General features: G+C 41.6%; 1 protein-coding gene across 2 annotated transcripts in view; it reads right to left on the bottom strand.

Annotated features, from left to right (window-relative positions):
• Positions 1 to 22,655, bottom strand: part of LOC109936155 (E3 ubiquitin ligase TRAF3IP2-like) — a 61,887-nt gene that overhangs the window by 37,713 nt on the left and 1,519 nt on the right. The gene's annotated exons all lie outside the window — the stretch shown is intronic.

Genomic DNA, 22,655 nt, shown 5'->3' on the forward strand with positions numbered 1-22,655 from the left:
GATGCTCCTGGGGAAAAAAAAAAGTCCCTCAGCCCATTCAGCCCCTCCTTATAACTCAAACTATCCAGTCCTAGCAACATCCTTGTAAATCTTTTCTGCACCCTTTCCCTTTAATAACATCCTTACTATAGCAGGGTGACCACAACTGTACACAATACTCCAAAAGTGGCCTCATGCCTTTTTGACTACAGGCACATTAGCCTCTTTGCTAATTGTTTAGCAATTTGCCAGCATCAAATGACTCTCTGCAATGATCAGTGCTTTACAAATTTCATCCTTCTGGATGGAGTCAAATGACTTATCCCCTGAGGACTGTCAAACCAAATTAGCACATCCAGGGCTTTCATCTCGTTTACAATAAAATAGTAGGTCAGAATATTCACTATTGTACATTCATACTCAGCTTCACAAATAGTTTTACAGCAGTGAGTCCAAAATAATAGGATCAGGACCCTGGGTGCTGCGAGCTGAAATAACAGAGTCTTGAGCTCCAAGGCAGAAATGGTGCTATGGAACTCTGAGCACATTACAACAACTGAGCTCCATCACTAACAGGGCCCTGCTCTCAGCTTTCAGCCCACCCCAGCCACACTATCAAGTAGGCGCTTGAATTTTCAAGACTCAAAATGGGTCACAGTGGGAAAATGTTTGGGAAGTACTGTTTACAAGTTTCAAGCCTTTAATCACATCTGGCTGTATTGCTGCTGAAAAAAATGGTTCACATATGCTTAGCGTGGGAGTTTCTCTGTGTCATCTGCATCCTGAAACACTGAGACATGTACAACACGTGTCATATATGGAACTGTTCAGAAAATTTGTTGTACTGTTGAACGAGTAGTATTGACTTTTAAAATCTGCACTTGTCTGGAGTTTGCTGGTTAGAATTTCTATTATGCTAACTTTATTGTTTAGTGGTTATTTTACTAAAAGTTAAAAACCTCAAAAACAAAGCAAATTAAAACAAATTTACAAATACCAGATCCAATCATGCAATAAATCTACCATCTCTGACTAAATTCCTGTTTCATCATATACATTTCCTACTTCCCTACAACTAATTAACTTCCTTTTTATGCTGGGGGTTCATAGCATACTACCAATATTAGTGTGGGTGGATTGAACAACATTGATATACACTGAATAATTCATTGGATAGTTTTTCTATTATTTTTACAACGCAATAAATAATCTGGCATAAAATACATCTCAACTATGGTGATTCACATCGCAACTGGAAAGGACTCAATAGCAACTTGAGGATGTATGTGCAACAGCATAAAATGAAAGATCACAGTGAAGCTAATACCTACTTCTAGGTATTGTAGTACAAGGCATTAATTGAAATTGTGTAATTTGCTGATCACACTGCATACATTACAGGAAGCAAGGAAACATTGCCTGATCTTGCTCCCTCTTGTACAAACTTGTGGTTAAGGTGTAGCCTACAGTAAGCATGGAAGTGGCCCTTATATAGAAATAGTATTCAGCCTCACTAACAGGGCAATTTTCACACATTTTTTCCCTGTCCCAACAAGTACAATTATCTGGGGCTGGTGATGGATGCTCTCTTCTGCCTCAAAAAGTGCATCAAGTCCAAAGCAAGGTTGTTATACTTAAATGCAGTCACAGGTGGAAACAGTTTCAACACAAGCAAAAGGAACATCAGATGTCATTCTAGAGTCCTGCATGACAATTGACAAGTGCATTAAAAAGCAAAGTGACAAGGGCATGTGGGTACTCTTCAAAGATTAGACAAAGACTCAGTCCATCACAGAGCCTAAAAGTGGGCTTTGAGTACTATGCCACTTAACATAGCTTATTCAGAGTGCTTTCCAACTGGCAGAACCTTCTGGTCCATACACTTGGAGCCAAGACAGAACTAATTTTGACAAAGGAATCAAATAAAGACATCTGCTTTCACCACCACCTTTCAAATGCCATAGGAGAAATCAACTCTGCTCTCCCAGAACATCTAGGGGCAGATTTGGTGGTCACAACATCTGGAACATCAGTGATACTGAAGGTGCTATATCCAAAAACAAACTAGGACTATTAATGGTGGCCAACAGCAGAGGAAGTGTCTGATTTGGATGTGAATATAAGAGGTATGGTTAGTAAATTTGCAGATCGTACCAAAATTGGAGGTGTAGTGGACAGCGAAGGTGGTTACCTCAGTACACTGGGACCTTGATCAGATGGGCCGATGAGCCGAGGAGATGGAGTTTAATCTAGATAAACGTGAGGTGCTCCATTTCGGTAGGGCAAATCAGGGCAGGACTTATACAGGTAATGGTAAGATCCTGAGGAGTGTTGCTGAACAACAGGGAACAATGACCTTGCATTCCAAGGTCCTTTAAAGTAGAGTCACAGATAGTATAGTGAAGGAGGTACGCTTGCATTTATTGGTCAGTGCATTGCATATAGGAATTGGGAGGTCATGTTGCGGCTGTACAGGACACTGATGATTAGGCCACTATTGGAATACTGCATGGAATTCTGATCTCCCTACTGTAGGAATGATATTGTGAAACTTGAAAGGGTTCATAAAAAATTTACAAGGTGATATCAGGCTTTGCGGGTTTGAGATATAGGGAGAGGCTAAACAGGCTGGGGCTATTTTCTTTGGAGCAGAGGCTGAGGGGTGACCTTACAGAGGTATATAAAATCATGAAGGGCATGGATCATGTGAATACTCAAGGTCTTTTCGCTAGGGTGGCGGAGTCCAAAAGAAGAGAGCATAGGTTTAAGGTGAGGGGGAAAGATTTTTTTAAAAAAGGGACTAAGGATAAGACCATAAGACATAGGTACAGAAATTAGACCATTTGGCCCATCGAGTCTGCTCTGCCATTCAATCATGGCTCATAAGTTTCTCAACCCCATTCTCCCGCCTCCTCCCCGTAACTTTTGATCAATGGCCTATCTCTGTCTTAAATACACTCAATGACCTGTCCTCCACAGCCTTCCGTAGCAAAGAATTCCATAGATTCACCACTCTCTGGCTGACGAAGTTTCTCTGGCTGTGCCCCAAGGTCCTAGTCTGTCCTGCCAATGAAAACGTCTTCCCAACATCCACTCTGTCCGGGCCATTCAGTATTCTGAAAGTTTCAATTAGACCCCCCCACTCATTTTTCTAAACTCCATTGAGTATAGGCCCAGAGTCATATGTTAAGCCTTTCATTCCTGGGATCATTCTCGTGAACCTTCCCTGGACCTGCTCCAAGGCCAGTACATCCTTCTTAAGATATGGGCCCCAAAATTACTCTCAATATTCTGAAGAATGTGGTCTGACCAGAGCGTTATAAAGCCTCAGAAGTACTCCCTCCTTTTATATGCTAGTCCTCTCGAACTAAATGCCAACATTGTATTGCCTTCCTAACTACAGACTTATCCTCCAAGTTTACCTCAAAAGAAAGAGAATCCTGGACAATGGCTCCCAAATTCCTTTGCACTTCAGATTTCTGAATTTTTTTTTCCCCCCCAATTTGGAAAATAGTCTATGCCTCTATTCCTCCTACCACAGTCACACTTTCCCATGTTGTATTCCATCTGCCATTTATTTGTCCATTCTCCTAACCTGTCAAAATTCTTCTGCAGCCTCCCCACCTCCTCAACACTACCGGACCCTCCACCTTTGTATTGTCTGCAAACTTAGCCAGAATGTATAAAGTGAAAAGTTGTGGTCCCAACACTAACCCTTGCGGAGCACCACTAGATGCCATCCTGCTAAGGACCCTTTTAACCCCACTCTCTGCTTACTGCCACACAGCCAATCTTCTATCCATGCTAGTACCTTGCCTCTAACACCATGGGCCCTTATCTTACTCAGCAGCCTCCCGTGCGGCACCTTGTCACAGGCCTTCTGGAAGTCCAAGTAGATAACATCCACTGGCTCTCCTTTGTCTAACCTGCTCATTAACTCCTCAAAAGAATTCGAACAGATTTGTCAGGCATGACCTCCCCTTGATGACACCATGCTGACTCTGCCCTATTTTACCATATGCTTCCAAGCATTCAGAATTCTCATCCTTCATGGAATGGAATCCAAATCTTACCAACGACCGAGGTCAGAATAATCAGCCTGTCTTTTCTTGTATTTTACCTTACTCCCTTTTTAAACAGAGTGGTTACATGAGCCATTTTCCAGTCCTCTGGGACCCTCCTTGACTCCAGCATTTCCTGAAAGATCACCGCTAACGCCTCCACTATCTCTTCAGCTATGTCCTTCAGTACTCTGGGGTGTAGTCGAACTGGTCCAGGTGATTTATTAACAGGGCAACGTTTTCCACAGAGGGTGGTGCATGTATGGAATGAGCTGCCAGAGGAACTGGAGGAGGCTGGTTCAATTACATTTAAAAGATATCTAGATGGGTATATGAATAGAAAGGGTTTGGAGAGATACAGGCCAAACGCTGGCAAATGGGACTAGATCAATTTAGGATATCTGGTTAGCATGGATGAGTTGGACCAAAGGGTCTGTTTCCATGCTGTACATCTCTATGACTCTTAAGTCAAGTCTGAAGTCTGGATTCAGCAACAAGCCACACTTGGTGACAATTCAAAGTGACAGACACTCGAAAAAAATCAATTTTGCAACCATCGAGCATGCAGATCAACTTTTCAGATAAAAATCAATCACAAGTTGCAAACAAGAATAAAAATCGTGGTTATTATGCCTGGTCTGGTCTACACATGACTCTGGGTTCTTAGCAATGTCGTTGGCTCTTAAAATTCCACTGAAATTACCCAGTAAACCAGTGTTGCCTCAAACTGGTACAAAGTTGAAAGGGAATAAAATTAAACAGACCACGCACAGCCGACCTGGCAGTGGAAACAACAGCAAGTGCAGCACTGTTGACTCTTCAAAGTTTTCTTCACTAATGGCAGAGGGCCAAGTAGACAGAGCTATGCAATCCCACAAGCAACGGACCATATCTAAACTGTGCAACCCTACCATGAGTAGTGAAATAGTCAAGTAACTAACTGAAGCCAACGACTCTACAAAATCTCTCATTCTTAATGGCAGCACATCCGGGCAAGGGAGGAGGCTGAAACACTTCTAACCATCTTCAGCTAGAAGTGCCGAGGCAATGATCCATCTCAGACTTCTCCCAAGGTTCGCAGCATTTCAGATGCCAGGGTTCAACCAATTTTAGTCACTCCCAGTGACACCAAGAAATGACTGAAGGCACTGGATACTGGGAAGACTATGACACTGACAACATAGTACTGAAGACATGTGCTCCAGAACCAACTGCACCTGTACCGCGACAATATTTGCATCCACCTTGCGTGGAAAATTGCTTAGAAGTCTAATCCACAAAGTGCAGGAGAAATCTAACCCTGTCAAATACTTCCACATCAGTTTAAGTTTGATCAAAGTGAGGGAAGGGGTTGTTGGCAATTGCTCAGAAATAGCCAGCCCACTGATGTGGGAAGAGAGAGAGAGCGAGCCAAGAGAGAGAAGAAAACACACCTGCGTGACAGGCAGAAAAATTTAAAAAAAGGACGCGTGAAAAGAGCAAAAAAGAGAGAGTGACCTAAGTGCACAAAACGGATGGCAATTGTGTGTGTGGAATCCTTCAATACCTGTGGCAGTAGAATTTAAACCAGAAAGCTGGCTAAGTCCAAGTCTGTTTGCTGACCTTTATAAAACCTATTGCATCGCTGCAACTATTTTACAGATTAAATGAATGTGACATTGATGAACAAACTGACAAGAATGTTAGCAAGTGTCCTGGTGATAAAATTGTGGGTGATGAACATAAAAGAAAGGCTATAACACTGGAAGAGAAGCTAGATGTTATAAAGAGTTTTGAACATAATGAAACAACATGTGATATAGTTCACATAACAGGAATGAAGGAGTCTGGTTTACGTACCATTAGAGACAATGAAGAAAAGATTAAAGCAAGCTGTATTGCTGGAACAAGTCTGAGTGCTAGCAAATCCAAGGAGTCACGGACAAAGGAACGAGGAGATGGAGTAGCTTCTAAGTGTGCGGGTAGAAGATCAAACAAAAAAGCAATCTGTGATTCATGAAAGAAGAAAAAAAAAGGGCAAAGCAGCAGAAAAAAAAACTGGATGTCTTTTCTAAGCCAACCACTAAGAAACAAAACACAGTCAGAAGACAATGAACCACAGCCATCCACTTCTGGATCAACTATTTTTCGCCCTAACCCTACAACCACAACTGCACCTGAAGGTGGTGATGCTGATGACAACAACAATGACAACCCTCAGCCTCTGCATTAACACAGCAACCTCAAAATCTCCTGCTTCATCAAGTCATCTTGAGACTTTTTCCAAGGTAAGGTGTTAAATTTACTTTTATTTCATTATTAGATAAAAATTAAACATTTATTCAAATTGTGCCATCCTGTGTGTTAGGGTTTTGAGTGATTTTTGAACATTTTTAAGCACTTTTGAGTGGCTTTTTTTGGCGGTCAGCCCCTAGCCCCGCTTTTCCATAGCACGATTTTGTATAACACTATGTCAGGCAAGAACGCAACTATCGTGTTGTAGCAGAACTGACTATATATTTCCAAGTCGGGATGGTGAGTGTTTGGAGGGGAACTTGCAAGCGTGTGCTCATGTATCTGTTGCCTTTGCTCTACGTAGTAATGGTTCTGGGTTTGCAAAGTGCTGTCTGAAGAGCCTTGGTGAATTTCTGCAGTGCAACAGATGGTACACACTGCTGCTGAGCGTTGGCGGCGGACAGAGTGAATGTTTGCGGCTATGGTGCCAACCACGTGGCTACTTTGTCCCGGATGGTGTCAAGCTTCAAGTGTTATTGGAGCTGCACCCATCCAGGCAAGTGAAGTGAAGAGTAGCCCATCCCACTCCTGACTTGTCTTGTAGATGGTGGAAGGGCTGTGGGAGTCAGGAGGGGAGTTACTCACTACATGATTCCTAGCCTCTAGCCTGATCTTGTAGCCAGTCTTATGGCCAGTCCAGTTCAGTTTCTGGTCAGTGGCAACCTCAAAAAATATTGATTGATGGTAACACCATTGAAATGTCTAGGGTGTGGTGACTGGATTGTCTCTTATTGGAGATTGCCATTGCCTGGCATGTGTGCTGCAAATATTACTTGCCACTTGTCAGCCCAAGCCTGGATAATGTGCAGGTCTTGCTGCATTTGAGCATGGACTGCTTCAGGAATCGAGAACATTTGCGCAATTCGGCAAACATCCCCATTTCTGACCTCATGATGGAGGGAATGTCATTGATGAAGCAGCTGAAGATGGTTGGGCTGAGGACACTACCCGAAGGAACTCCTGCAGAGATATCCTGGAGCTGATAACGACCAAATTCCAACAACCGCCATTATCTTCCTTTTTGCCAGCTGTCACTCCAACCAGTTAAGCTTTCCCCCAATTCCCTAGTTTTTCGAAGGCTCCTGAAGCCACTCAGTCAAATGTGGCCTTGACATCAAAGGCAGTCACTCTCTCTTCACTTCTGGAATTAAGCTCTTTTGTCCATATTTGAATCAAATCTGTAGTGAGGTTACGAGGTAAGTGGCCCTGGTGGAATGCAGAGTAGGCAGCGAACAGTTTATTTCTAAGCAAGTTCTGCTTGCTAGCACTGTCAATAATACCTTCCATCACTTTACCTATGGAGAGTAGATTGAGGGGGCAATAACTGAATGGGTTGGATTTGGCCTGCTATTTTGACGAATGCTGCTGTCTTATCATATGCACTGACGTGCTAGGCTCCCCTCTCATTGAGGCTGGGGATATTTGCAGAGCCTCCTCCTCCTCCAATAAGTTGCTTAATCGTCCATCACTACTCATGATTATATGCGGCAGAATCGCAGAGCTTCGAACTGATCCATTGGATGTGGAATCGTTTAGCTCTGTCTATCACTTGCTGCTTATGCTGTTTGGCACACAAGTAGTCCCATAAAGTAGCTTCACCAGGTAGACACCTCCATGCCCTCCTGCACTCCGCAGTAAACCAGGAGTGATCCCTGGTTTGATGGTAACGGCTGCGTGGGCGATATGAACCATGAATTTGCAGACTGTGTTGGAGTAAATTCGCTATTGCTGATGGCTCACAGTGCCTCATGGACGACCATGCTTGAGTTACTAGAGCTGTTCAACATCTGTCCCATTTAGCGTGGTGATAGTGCTACACAACGTGATGGGGGGGGGGGGGGGGGGGGGTGGTGCGGTGGGGGTCGGAGTTTTCTCAATGTGAAGTTTGGACTTATTTCCACGAGGATTGTGGAGCGGTCATTCTTACCAACATGACAATGGATCAATGCGTCTGCTGCTCATCATGTCGCATAACAATGGTATTTGCTAGTAGACTTTCTTTTTAGCAGCTTAAGTGTTCTGAACGTTTGGAAGGTGGAAGGTATTCAAGACATTTTGTATATATGAAGACAGAGCACTTTGGTTAAGTATAGACGCATCTCACAAAGACCTGCACTACAAAAATTATGGTCAAACTCTCAGAAAGCTTAGTAATGGGGGTAGGGGAGGGTCAGGGGAGACAGAAAGACTGGTACGATAACCACACTAAAAAAAAAGGTATCCGGAAGGGTACATTTGTAGGCAGGGTTGAGACAGATATGGACCAAATGCTGGCAAATGGGACTAGATTAACTTAAAAAGGTATCTGGTCGACATAGACGAGTTGGGTCTGTTTCCATGCTGTACAGCTCTATGATTCAGTTAGGTTCCATATGCAAATACTTTTTTTTGTGTCAACAGCACAAGCACACTACAGCTGCAAATTCAGGAAATTTTCACACAGGCACCCCTGATGTCCTTTCAGCATCAGCCCGAATATGCTAAACACAAACCCTAAAACAAAAACTTAATTCTTGCATGCATGTTTAATAACTTGTGGAGGGGAGCGGGGAGATAGAATATTCAAATAAAAAGAATCCATGGTTTTCTGCCGGATTATCAGCAGTTACACACTATTACCATTTAACTGAAAACAAGGATAGTTTAAAAATACATGGATAGACCAGTCATGCCAAACATATGATGCAATGTGCTCCTAAAAAAAAAATAGGACATACAACACAAATAATTTTCTGGCATTGTCTATTAAAGTATGCAATGAATACCAGAAAGAATGATGGTTACACCTGTGGGCACAGACCCCCGCTAAAGGTAAATAAAACTTGATCCTGGCGGTTTCATAATTTCTATTTAGATATGGTGGAGGAAAGGGTTATGACACTGTATTCCATTAAACTAATTGAAGGCTTTGACCATTAAAACAAAATTGCTTTGACTGCAAACAATTTGCCTCTTGAACTCAGCCACGCCATTTCCTATTACGTGCAAACTAGTTAACCATGCTTGACCATATCGGCATTTTAAGAATTAAAATGCAATTAAAATGATGCACGTCTTCTGAACGCTAGCTTTTGCATTCAGTCTTTTTCTCGTTTCCTTCAAGAAGGCATTTTTAAAATATTAAATTCATGGTTTAAAGACAAAAGGATGACACTTTGCAATCAAAGCAACACCAACTTGAATGTATAAATACATGCTAAAAGTATATCAAAGAGCATAAGAAAAATACCACAAGAGGCTTCATTGGCGTGCCAACAAAAACAGACATTGAACCAACAGAGGAAACATGAGGACTGGTGAAAGGATGGGTTTTCTTTGGAACGAAAAAGATGAGAACTGGTTTTCCTGTTCTGAAAGTTACAAACTAGAAGAACTTGGAGATAAATTGTGCAAATATCTGTTCAATTTGTGTTAGAAAATTATGTAGAACATCTGGGATATGTGTGGCATCTAAAGACCAACTTCAGTGATAACTTCAAAAAGATTTTGTAGCAGGAAAATGCAGGTATACTACAGAAAACCACTTCCTATGCAAAGTAATCTAGTAATTTTTATTGAAAAACATCAAAATCTAAAGCAGGTATATTAATTGTAAATAACCTTTTACAATTTACAATTAACCTTAAAAATTAAATCAAATAGTAACAGATTTTAAAAAAAATGCATATTGCAATTTCAGCATGAAAACTTGGATTCTATATTTCAACTGTTTCTTTTATACAAAAGTCCAAATGGAGAAAAAAATTGCAACAAGAAACCTATGAAAGCATGACATTTAAACTTCTCTATCAAAAATTCTTCAAAGTAGCTTCAATTGGGTAATTGCATTCTTTAGGCTTGATATGAGGCTAGCTCTGCTCACTGCATAGTGGTGACTTGGATACAGACCTGCAACAAATGTTATCAACATTAACAGATACTGAAACAGGACGTACATTGAAATTCTTTAGAAGACTACAGGAAAGTGCATTGAAGGGAAAGGGCCTATGAAGGGTGGCAGTTGGAATTTAATACAGCAAGCTTCTGGCCTCTAATGCATAAGCTACGACAACCTATTTCCACTTTGTTAAAATCTCAACCTTGCTCCTTCGTAACTCAGCTGCTGCTGAAACATTCATTTATACCTTTGTCACCTGTATACTCGAATACTCCATTGCATGCCTAGCACTCTCCCACATTCCAGGAACTTTATTAAAACTAGGGTCAATGAAATTGTGCGTGCGCAGGGGGTCACACTCCCTGCTGGTCCGAATTGCATTTAGTACAAAGGAGGATTGTTGTGTTTGTTGAAGGTCAGTCATCTGAGCTCCAGGACATCTCTTCAGGAGTTCCTCAGAGTAGTGTCCTAGACCCAACAATCTTCAGTTTCTTCACTGATTACCCTTCTACCATCAGAAGTGGAGATTTTTGCTGATGATTGCACAATGTTCAGGACCCTTCACCACTTCCCAAATACTGAAGACGACCACGTACAAACAAAGCAAGACCTGGACAATATCCAGAGTCAGGTCGACAAGTAACATCCACGCTACATGCCAGGGAATGAGCATCTTCAACAAGGCAGAGTGTGTATGCAACCATTGCCCCATGATATTCTATGGCTTTATCACCATCAAATTCCCTCTATTAACATCCTGGGCATCACTGTCGATAAACAGATATGTACTGGACATATAAATACTATGGCAACAAGAGCAGGTCAGAGGCTCACCTCCTGACTTTCAAAAGATTGTCCCCTATCTACAAGGCACAAGTCAAGAGTATGATGGAATATTCCCCACTTGCCTGGATGGGTTCAGCTCCAACAACACAAGAAGCTTGACACCACCCAGTACAAAGCCATGCACTTGACTGGCACCACATCCACAAACATCTGCTCCTCCACCACTGACAGCACACTATCTACAAGGTACACTGCAGAAATTCACCAACGGTCCTCAGACACCTTCCAAACGGACAATCACTTTCATCTAGAAGGACAAAGGTAGCAGATACACGAGAACACCACCATCTGCAAGCTCCCCTCCAAGCCACTCACCATCCTGACTTGGAAACATACCTCCATTCCTTCAGTGTCACTGGGTCAAAATCCTGGAATTCCCTCCCTAATTGCAATGTGGGTCTATCTACAGAACACAGATTGCTGTAGTTCAAGGTGGCAGCTCACCACAATCTTCTTAAAGGCGATTAGGGACAAGCAAAAAAAAAAAGATGCCAAGAGAAACCCGTAACCCAAGAACCAATAACAATTCTATTTTCCTTGAGGTCATCCAAAACTCTCCTGGAAGTGCCTCACTCCGCAATCACCCACGTTCACTGACTCCCAATCACATCAAATAATGTTATGATTTTCAAAATCTCACCCTCACTTCCAAATCCCTCCCCATTGCAATCTCCAGGAACCACACAAGTCTCAGGAACACCGGTCTCCCTTTATTTCCAGCCTGCTGAAACTTGAAATCACTCGAACTTTCGTGGCTATCCCTTCAACTGCCTACGCCATAAGCTCCAAAATACTTATCACAAATAAACCGATCTTCCTCTCAACCCCACTTTCCTAACATCCTATAATCAATCGCTTTGATCAATCTTTTGGTTGTCTGACCTTTTTTTTCAAGCTGTTGCCTGTTTTTGCATAATTGTGTGTTTTTTCTTTCAGATTGATACATTTTATTAGTACCTACGTAGATCATAATCCACTCCTATTGAAAACTGCTATCCAACACTGAGCAGATATCCTGAACCCTGGCATCAAGCAGGCAATACATCCACTGGAACACTCACTCTTTCGCTGCAGAGAATAGTCTGAATCCCCTTCACTGTCCCATCTTACCAGAACATTTATTCTTGCATCCCTTTGTTGAATGGCTTCCACACTATGGTGCCATGGTCAGTTAGCACATCCAGTCTGCAGTCCCCATTCTCATCCATACAAGGTGAAAGAACTTCAAACCTGCTGAACAATAACGAAGACTGATATTTCTGTGCTCCTGTCCTCTGGGTCCCTTATCTGCCTCATTTCCAGTCACACTCTCCTGAATCCTGACCAAATAGACCATAAGAAATAGGGACAAGAGTAGGCTATTTGGCCCCTCAAACCAAATCTGCCATTTAGCAGCATCATGACTAATCCAACATTCCTGCCCTTTCCCCATCACCCTGGATTCCCCTACTGATCGTGAATTTATCTATCTCAGCCTTAAATACATACAAGGACTCTGCCACCACTGCCCGCTGTGACAAAGAGTTCCAAAGACACTCAACGCTCAAGGAATTCCTCCTCATCTTAGTCTTAAATTGGCACACCTTAATTATGAGACTATGTCCTAAATCAGAAGATCAAACCTCAGAAGGTGTAACTACCTCCTGGTACAAAGCATACAGGTATTTTTCCCTTTCCCTGGTTTGCAATGTCTGTAGTTCAGTCTCCAACTCAAACACAATTGCTCACAGATGTGTGTGGTCCAGGACAAACTGGCATCCAGGACCTCCTTGTGTGCTGCCACTGTGACACATTACCTGTCCTGCTATCCTTAATGTCTTCTAAAGAACTACTTGATAATAATACAAGATTAAATGTCATTATATGTTTATTACATTTTAAAGAAATCTTACCATTAATTGCTATATTATACCGAATTTTAATAGAATAGACCTTAGTCACCTACCAGATACTCACCAACTAACCTGCTTCTTCCCCTGTTAGGCTAAGAATCAAGTCCCAGGATCTGAAAACTTTTAGGAAAAAAGTGAAAGCAACTGAAGATTTCTTTCCCTTCTTCCCCTTAACTCCTCAGTCGCTCAGAGACTGAAATGTACATAGTTACAGAACAAAGTTTGCATACAATGCCATGGTCTGCGGATTTCATTTCCAGTGTCAATTACCAAGTAAACAAACTGGCTCAACACAAGAGTTAATTGGTCAAGTGGTTGAAAGAAAAGTTAAAGAATATGATTCCTAGTGCTAAACTGAATAACCTCCCAGTGAGCAAACAGTTCTAAACACTGACATCACCAGGAAGAATGTTTAATACTTAACTTTATGTACAAACCAATTAAATTCACAAAATTACAAAAGGCATTACAAGCAACTGACCTTTAGTCAAATCATTGTAGTTGCTACTATACCTAAAAATTCAAAGCTGTTATTAACTCCTCAATTCACTGATAATTCTGTCATTTGAGGTGATGGCTTAGTATTAGCCTTTTATTTTAAAAAAAAAGTTATCATGCAATGTTCAAAAGTTATGTCGATTAATTTTAGGACAGACACCCAACATATGAAATGCATCCCCACTCAACTCCAAAGAATTAAAACTGGTTAATTACCACAATTTTCATTTGCATTTGGAAACAATCTGAAACCCAAAAAATAGTATTTGGTCCAAAATGCAAGGTATGAAAGTTGGATCATAAATCAAATAAAAGAAAGTTTCAGAATGTTGCTCAGTGGAATAATGGAGGAAGCATATAAATTATTAAAGACCATAGAATGGATTAGTGGAATATGGTTTACGTTCCATACAGTACGGGTTTCAATAAACAATTGCAAATTTGCACATCATGGTCAAAGAATATCCCAAAAGGACTTGCAGTGAAAGAGATTTCAAGGAAAGTGAAATAAAATTATCTCCATTACTGTATCCAATAGCTTTGCAATTATGGAACATCTATGGCAGAGTTCAATTGCACGTGCAGTTAGAGTCAGAGTCAATGTCACCATCAGAGATTCATTGCAGCACAGGAGGAGGATAGTTAAGGCTGTAAACCTCACAGCCTTTTAAAAAAATACATGGACGAGCACTTGAAATATCCTAACATCCAAGTATATGGGCCAAGTGCTGGGACTAGTGAAGATTTAGAGTAATTTTTTGTCAGTGTCGACTCAATGGGCAAAGGCCCTGTTCTGAACTCAATGAGGTGGCCATTTCACCCAAAGACCATATGGATCATTCCAGTCAGTCCCATATCCCTAGTCTGTTGTCACCCTGCAAGTTCAATTCCTTTAATTGCCTGTCCAAATTTTTGTGCATCCTGAGGATATGAATGGATTTCAGTCATTAGGTAATGAGCTCCAGGTCAGACTCACTGCATTAAAAAGAGGTTCTTCCTCACCTTAAGACCATAAAACATAGGAGCTGAAGTAGGCCACTCATTTCATCGAATCTGCTTCACCAATCAGATCATGGTTGATTGGATAATTCTCAACTCCACTTTCCTGCCTTTTCCCCACATCTCTCAATTCCCTTCCTGAGAAAAAGTCTGTCTGTCTCAACCTTGAACACATATAATGACACAGCCTCAACAGCCCTCTGCGATAAAAAATTCTACAGATTCACAACTCTAAGAGAAGAAATTTCTCCTCACTGTCTTGGAAACAAAAAGGATTCTGGGTAATCCAAGATGGAAAGCAGGAAAAAAAAATGTGGCTGTCAGAGCTGCTTTTTTGTTTTTTTTGAGGTATTTTCAGCATTGGAGCTAATTTCCTTGAATTCCAGGAACAGTAATTATTATTTCGTAAGCTGTTGCTATGGCGAAAAAGAGATCAAAATAACAGCACTTTAAAAAGGAGGAAGAGAACAAAGGCAGTGACCACATGGGAAGTGAATCATACTGAGAAATAAATCCGCACTGCTGTCTGACCCAGCAGTAACCTGCACAGCTAACTGCCCCTGTTGTTTGGTTTCAAGTATCTCTGGACATTGGAGTTCATCCAAGAAAAATTAACAAATGGCAAAATTCACAGCTGACCTTGGAGAAACCTGTGTGGGGGAGCTCACAGAAGGGGAGCAGCTAAGTAGTTAGTTTTTAAGTGTAACCTTACTGCTCTTTTTTATAAATTCACAATAGTGAGTAGAGTGGAGTTCTGTTTTGATTGTATGTTTTTATTGAGATCTGTCTCTTGATTAAGCTTTAAAAAAAATAAAAACATAAGGTACTAAGTTAAACTGAAGCAGTGTTTTTAGAGCAGCAAGACTGTGCTCTTTTCTGGGTATATTGATTGTTAAGGTATAAAGATGGCCTTTAGTAGAATGATGTGCTCTTCGTGTCTGAAGTGGGAAATTAGGGAGAGTTTCCATGTTACTGACGATTATGTCTGCAGGAAGTGTATTGGTTGTGAATCCTATCAGATCGCATGGATTGGTTGAAGCAGCAATGAAGAATTTACAGAAGCTAGGGGGTTGGTGGATGGCAGTTGCAGGAAAAGAGATAAACCAAAGATACAGTCAGGAAAGGTAGGAGAGGGAGGCAGGTAGTACAGGAGTCTCCTGTGGCTATCCCTATCTCAAACAAGTGTGCTGTTTTAGAAAATGTGGGGGGTGATGGAGTCTCAGGGGAATGTAGCACTGACAGCCAGGTTTCTGGTACTGAGACTGGCTCTAATGTAACAAGGGGCATACCAAGTTCCAAGCGATCGATTGTGATCGGGGACTCTCTAGTCAGAGGCACAGACAGACATTTCTGCAGTCGACAGCGAGACATCAGAATGGTGTGTTGCCTCCCTGGTGCCAGGATCAAGGGTATCTTGGAACGGCTGCAGAATATTCTCAAAGGGGGCGGGGAGGGAAAGCAGGTCATTGTACACATTGGAACTAACAATGTAGGATGAGAAAAGGATGAGATTTTGGAGGACAGAATTATAGGAAGTTAGAGTTAATAAAAAAAGAGGCCCTGGAGGGTAGTATATCTGGATTACTCCCAGTGCCACGAGCTAGTGAGGGTAGGAATAGGAGGATAGAGCAGATGAATACATGGATGAGGAACTGGAGCAGGGGAGAAGGATTCACATTTTTGGATCATTGGAATCTCTTCTGGGGTAGAAGTGACTTGTTTAAGAAAGATGGATTGCGCCTGAATTGGAAGGGGACTAATATACTGGCAGGAAGATTTGCTAGCGCTGCTCAGGAAGATTAGAAGCTGTTTGGTGGGACCCAGGGAGATAGTGAGGAGAGAGATCAGTCGAGACTGGTACAGTTGGGAAAGGATCAAGTCAAACAAAAAGCCAGGGCAGGCAGGAACAAGACAGAACAAGGTAGGACTGATAAATTAAACTGTATTTGTATCAGTGCAAGAGGCCTAACAAGTAAGGCAGATTAAATCAGGGCATGGTTGAGAACGCGGAACTGGGATATCTTAGTGATTACAGAAATGTGGCTCAGGGATGGACAGGACTGGCAGCTTAATGTTCCAGGGTATTGATGCTGTAGGAAAGATAGGAAGGGGAGCAAGAGGGGAGGGGGAATGGTTTTTTTGATTAGGGGTAACATTAGAGCTGTGCTTAGGGAGGATATTCCTAGGAATATGTCCAGGGAAGTTATTTGGTAGAATGGAGAAATAAGAAAAGGATGGTCACCTTGTGGGGATTGTACTATAGACCCACCCATAATCAGCGGGAAATTGAGAAACAAATTTGTAAGGATATCTCAGTTATCTGTAGGAATAATAGGGTGGTAATAGTAGGGAATTTTAGTTTTCTAAACATGTACTGGGACTGCCATAGAGTTAAAGGCTAGGATGGAGACAAATTTGTTAAGTGCACGCAAGAAAATTCTCTGATTCAGTAAGTGGGTGTACCTACTGAAAAAGAGCAAAACTTGACCTACTCTTGGGAAATATGGCAGGGCAGGTGACTGAGGGGTCAGTGGGAGAGCACTTTGGGGCCAGTGACCAAAATTCTATTAGTTTTAAAATAGTGATGGAAAAGGATAGACCGGATCTAAAAGTTAAAGTTCTGAACTGGAGGAAGGCCAATTTTGACAGTATGAGGCAAGAACTTCCAAAAGTTGACTGGGTGTGGAAATTCACAGGCAAAAGGGACGGCTGGAAAATGGGAAGTTTTCAAAAATGAGATAACTGAAGTCCAGAGACAGTATGTTCCTGTTAGGGTGAAGGGCAAGGCTGGTAGATGTAGGGAATGCTGGATGACTCGAGAAATTGAGGCTATGGTCAAGAATATGAAAGAAGCATATGTCTGGTATCGACAGCAGGGATTGAGTGATTCCCTCGAAGAGAATAAAGGCAATAGGAGTAAACTTCAGAGGGAAAACAGGAGGGCAAAAAGGGGACAAGATAGCTTTGGCAAATAGAGTTAAGGAGAATCCACAGGGATTCTACAATACATTAAGGATAAAAGGATAACTAGGGAAGAGAGAATAGAGCCCTTTGAAATTCAGCAAGGCCACCTATGTGTGGAACTGCAGGAGGTGGGCAAAATACTAAACGAGTATTTTGCATCAATGTTTACTGTGGAGAAGGATATCAAAGATACGAGGTGGTGGGGAAATAAATAGCGACATCTTGAAAAATGTCCACATTAGAGGAGGTGGTGCCAGATGTCTTAAACCGCATAAAGGTGGATAAATCCCTGGGACCTGATCAGGTGTACCCGAGAACTTTGTGGGAAGCTAGGGAAGTGATTGCTGGGCCCCTTGCTGAAATATTTGCATCATCGGTACCCACAGGTGAGGTGCCGGAAGACTGGAAGTTGGCTAACGTGGCGCCACCCTTCTTAAACTGTGGCAAAGAAAAGCCAGGGAACTATAGACCAGTGAACCTTACATCGGTGGTGGGCAAGTTGTTGGAGGGAATCCTGAGGGACAGGATTTACATGTATTTGGAAAGGCAAGGACTGATTAGGGATAGTCAACATGGCTTTGTGCGTGGGAAATCATGTCTCACTAACTTGATTGAAGTTTTTGAAGAAGTAACTAGGAAGATTGATGAGGGCAGAGCAGTGGACATGATCTATATGGACTTCAGTAGGGAGTTTGACAAGGTCCCTCATGGTAGACTGTTTAGCAAGGTTAGATCATACAGAATACAGGGAGAACTAGCCATTTGGATACAGAACGGGCTCAAAGATAGAAGACAAAGGGGGTTGCTTTTCAAAATGGAGGTCTGTGACCAGCGGTGTGCCACAAGGATCGGTGCTGGGTCCACTGCTTTTTGTCATTTCTAGAAATGATCTGGATGTGAATACAGGAGATATGGTTCTTAAGTTTGCAGTTGACACCAAAATTGGAGGTGAAGGTATGGTGGACAGCAGAGAAGGTTACCTCAGAGTGCAATGGAATCATGATCAGATGAGCCAATGGGCTGAGTGGCAAATTAACTTTAATTTAGATAAATGTGAGGTGCCGCATTTTGGAAAGGCAAATCAGTAAAGAACTTATACACTTAACGGTAAGGTCCTGGGGAGTGTTGCTGAACAAGAGACCAAGTTTATAATTCCTTGAAAGTGGAGTTGTGGGTAGATAGGAAGGGAAGAAGGCATTTGGTATGCTTGCCTTTATTGGTCAGTGCATTGAGTGTCAGAGTTGGGAGGTCATGTTAGCAGCTGTATAGGACATTGGTTAGGCCACTTTTGGATAACTGCGTGCAATTCTGGTCTCCCTGCTAATGGGAAGAATGTTGTGAAACTTGAAAGAGTTCAGAAAAGATTTACAAGAATATTGCCAGGGTTGTAGGGTTTGAGCTTTAGGGAGAGGCTGAATAGGCTCGGGCTATTTTCCCTGCAGCATCAGAGGCTAAGGGGTGACCCTATAAAAGTTTATAAAATTATGAGGAGCATTGATAGGTTGAGTAACCAAGGGTGGGGGAGTTCAAAACTAGAGGGCATAGGTTTAAGGCGAGAGGGGAAAGATTTAAAATGGACCCAAGGGGCAACATTTTCTACACAGAGGGTGGTGCATTTCTGAAACAAACTGCCAGAGGAAGTACCAGCCTCCACCATAATAACATTTAAAAGGCATCTGGATGGGTATTAAGTAGACAGTGTTTAAAGGGATATAGGCCAAATGCAGGCAAATGGGACTAGATTAATTTAGGATAGCTGGTCAGCATGGACGAGTTGGACCAAAAGGTCCGTTTCCGTGCTATAAAATTCTATGACTTCAAAACTCTAAATGTGAGAGATTATTGAGATTATGCACTCTAGTCCTAGAATTGCCCACAGTGGAAACAATCTTTTTGTACCTACTTCGTTATGTCCTTTAAGAATCTTGTATGTTTCAATAAAATGTTGCCTCTCATTCTTCTGCATTACAATGAGTGCAGGCCTAATCTACTCAAACTCTCTTCAAAAGACAGCCCCTCCAGGACTTCAGTGGCACAGTGGTAATGTCCCTATCACCGAGTCAGGAGGCCTGGGTTCAAAAGTCATCTGCTCCACAGCTGTGCAATAACATCTCTGAAGAGTTTGATTATGAAATATCCAAAGGACAGCCCCTTCATACCTGATATCAACTAAACGAACCTTCTTTGGATTGGCTCCGACACCAGCATGTATCTTTCCTTAGATAAGGGATCCAATTAAGTTTACAGTATTCCAGCTGTGGTCTGACTAGCACCTTGTACACTTTTAGCAAAACCTCATGCTTTTATATTCCATCCCTTTGAAATAAAGGCCAGCATTCAACTTATCCTCCATATTACTCACTGAACTCAGATGCTAGGTTTTTGTGATTCATATGCAAGGACTTGCAAGCGCTTCTGCTCTTTAGCTTTCTGCTCTCTATTTAAATAAATAATACCCAGCTCATTTATACTTCCTGTCAGTTACCCAACATCCCCCTCCCAACACCATATCCTCAGCCCAAAACCTTAAATCTGTGTCAAGTCCTTGTACCATCAGCTGATCGGAATAGCTTTTATTGGTCTAATTTATCTAAACCAATTCAGAATCTTGTAGAGCTCATTCAGATGTCATCAGAATATTCTTTGCTTGAAGGAGAATAATACCAACCTGTGTAGCTAAAATCCTTCATCCCTGTAACTATTCAGCTAAACCTCCAATATAACCCCTAAAGGACGCACAAATCCTTCTTAAAAATCACTACATTTTGCCATGTTTTAGTCATGTCCTAACCGCAGCATTAAAGGGGTTCAGAGTAGTTTCCCTGCTTTGTACTCAATTCTCCTATTTAAAAGATTTAAATACAGGTCCCTCTGTCCCTACTCCTTTGAACTATGCCATTAAGTCTATTGCCTTTTCCTATCTCTTCCACTGAAATGTGTTACTTTGAACTTTAAATTATTTACTCCCACTCGTCTGCAAATTCTTATGCTTCCTTATGGTGCTACTCTAACAGCTTTGTATCTCTGTTTTTGTGCAAATACCAACATTTTGATTTTTAAATTTTTATTTTATAATTTAGTGTTGATGGCTAGGCCAGCATTTATTGCCCATTCCTAATTGCCCATTCCTAACTGCCCTTGAGAAAGTGGTGATGAGCTTCTTCTTGAAGAAGAATGCAGCCCATGGAGTGTATTGTTTTTTGACAGGGTGATAGTGATAGGTACACCAAATGGTGTTGGGAAATCCCAGGATTCTGATTTAAACAATTAAGTTACATTGATGCACTTCCACGTCAGAACGGTGTATGGCATGGTTGGGAACATGGTCATTCACATCGTCTGCATTTGTCTTTCTAGGTGGAAACTGGCTCATGTTTAGAAGGCTTTGTTGAAAGAATCTTGGCAAGTTGCTGCTGTGCATCTTGTGGATGGTAAACACTGCTGTCACAATGCATCAGAAGTGGAGGATATTCCAATCAGGCAGGCCACTTGTCCTGGAAGTGTCAAGCTTCTTGAATGTCATTGGAAAGGCATTCTTCCAACCAAGCAAAAAACATTTCACTTCACTCCTGATTTCTGCCTAATAGTTGGTAGGTATGCACAGGGAGTCAGGAGAAGAGCCACAGAATTCCCAATTTAGTCATCATGGCTGGTCCAGTTCAGATTCTGATCAATGTCCACAGAATGTTAACAGTAGGAGACTCAGTAATGGCATTGTCATTAAATATCAAGAAGAGATGGGTAGATTCCTTTTTGTTGGAGATAACTATTGCAAAAGTTGGTCACCACTCATCAACCCAAACCTGCAGATTGTTAAGATCTTGTTGCCTGTGGACATGGTCTGCTTCAGTACGAGATGTGAATGGCACTGAATGATGCAAATAAATACTCTCCCCGTTTCATCCAAGCTAACACTGTTCCTCTTATTCTATCAGTCTCCATTTTGTTAACTAGCATTTTATGTAGGACTCCGTCAAAGCTTTCTTAAAATCTAATGAGTCAAACCCTTGTCATTCAAAAGTAGAAAATCAGGATTGAGTTTTCATCCTTGTCACATGATGCACTGTGCCCAGTTATACTAACTGGAGATAGCTGCTGGTTGGAAATTAGCTGTCTCATACACAAATTAAGTATTAAAAGCTTGGATTTCAGCAGTTCAGCCCACGTAAGAGGAGCCTTTACGAAGAAGCCTATCAATGTGCCTACATCTGGGACAGAAGATCAATGTTCAAGTCCCACTTGCTCCAGACACGTATCATGTCTGAACAGATCAATTAAAAATATCTTGGGGTTCTTGTAGCACAGTGATAGCATCCTTACTTTTGAACTAGGAGGGCTGGGTTAAAATCCTACCTGCTCCAGAGGTGCGTAATGACATCAGAATAGGTCGATTAGAAAACAAAAACAAACGAGTACCATAACATTTATAAAGATTCAGCCATTTAAAAATAATTAGACAGAAACAGAATTAACTCAAGTGACACATTTTCTTATTTTAAGAAGGGTAACATTTATTCAACTCCTTGTGGCTTAAGTTGTCAAATTGTTGCTTTTTCTCAAGTTGACTTCTATATGTTAATAAGACATAGTGGTGACAGCGAGACCATAAGACACAGGAGCAGAAGGGGGACAGTCAGTCTGCTCTTACCATTCAATTAAATCATGGCTGATCTGATAATCCTTACCTTCACTTTCCTGCCTCTGTCCCCAATAACCTTTCATTCCTTACCGAGTAAGAATCTCTCTGTCTCAGCCTTGAATATATTTAATGACCCAGAGGGCTGTAAAGAATTCCACATACTCACAACTAGGAGACAGATTTTTAAAGAGACATGAAGGGCAACTTTTTTTAAAAAAAAAAGGGTGGTTTGCTTGTGGAATGATCTTCCTGAAGAAGTGATGGATGTGGGCACAACTACGACGTTTAAAAGACATTTGAATAAGTACATGAATAGGAAAGGCTAAGAGGGATATATAGGCCAGGCGCAGGCGAGTGGGATTAGTTAAATTTGGGATTTTGTTCGGCATGAACTGATTGGACCGAAGAGTCTGTTTCCGCACTGTATGACTCTAAGAAATTCCTCCTCATGTCAATTTTAAATGTGCAACCTCTTATTCTGAGATTATAACCCCGATCCTAGACCCTCGCAAAATAGGGCAACAGCTTTTTTTGCATTACCCTGTCAAACTAAGAATCTTGTATGTTTCAAATGGTTGCCTCTCATTCTTCTATATTCCAATGAGTTCACAGAAATCTCAACACCA

Source organism: Rhincodon typus, chromosome 11 (assembly GCF_021869965.1).
Source record: "Rhincodon typus isolate 14 chromosome 11, sRhiTyp1.1, whole genome shotgun sequence".
Taxonomy (NCBI): Eukaryota; Metazoa; Chordata; class Chondrichthyes; order Orectolobiformes; family Rhincodontidae; genus Rhincodon; species Rhincodon typus.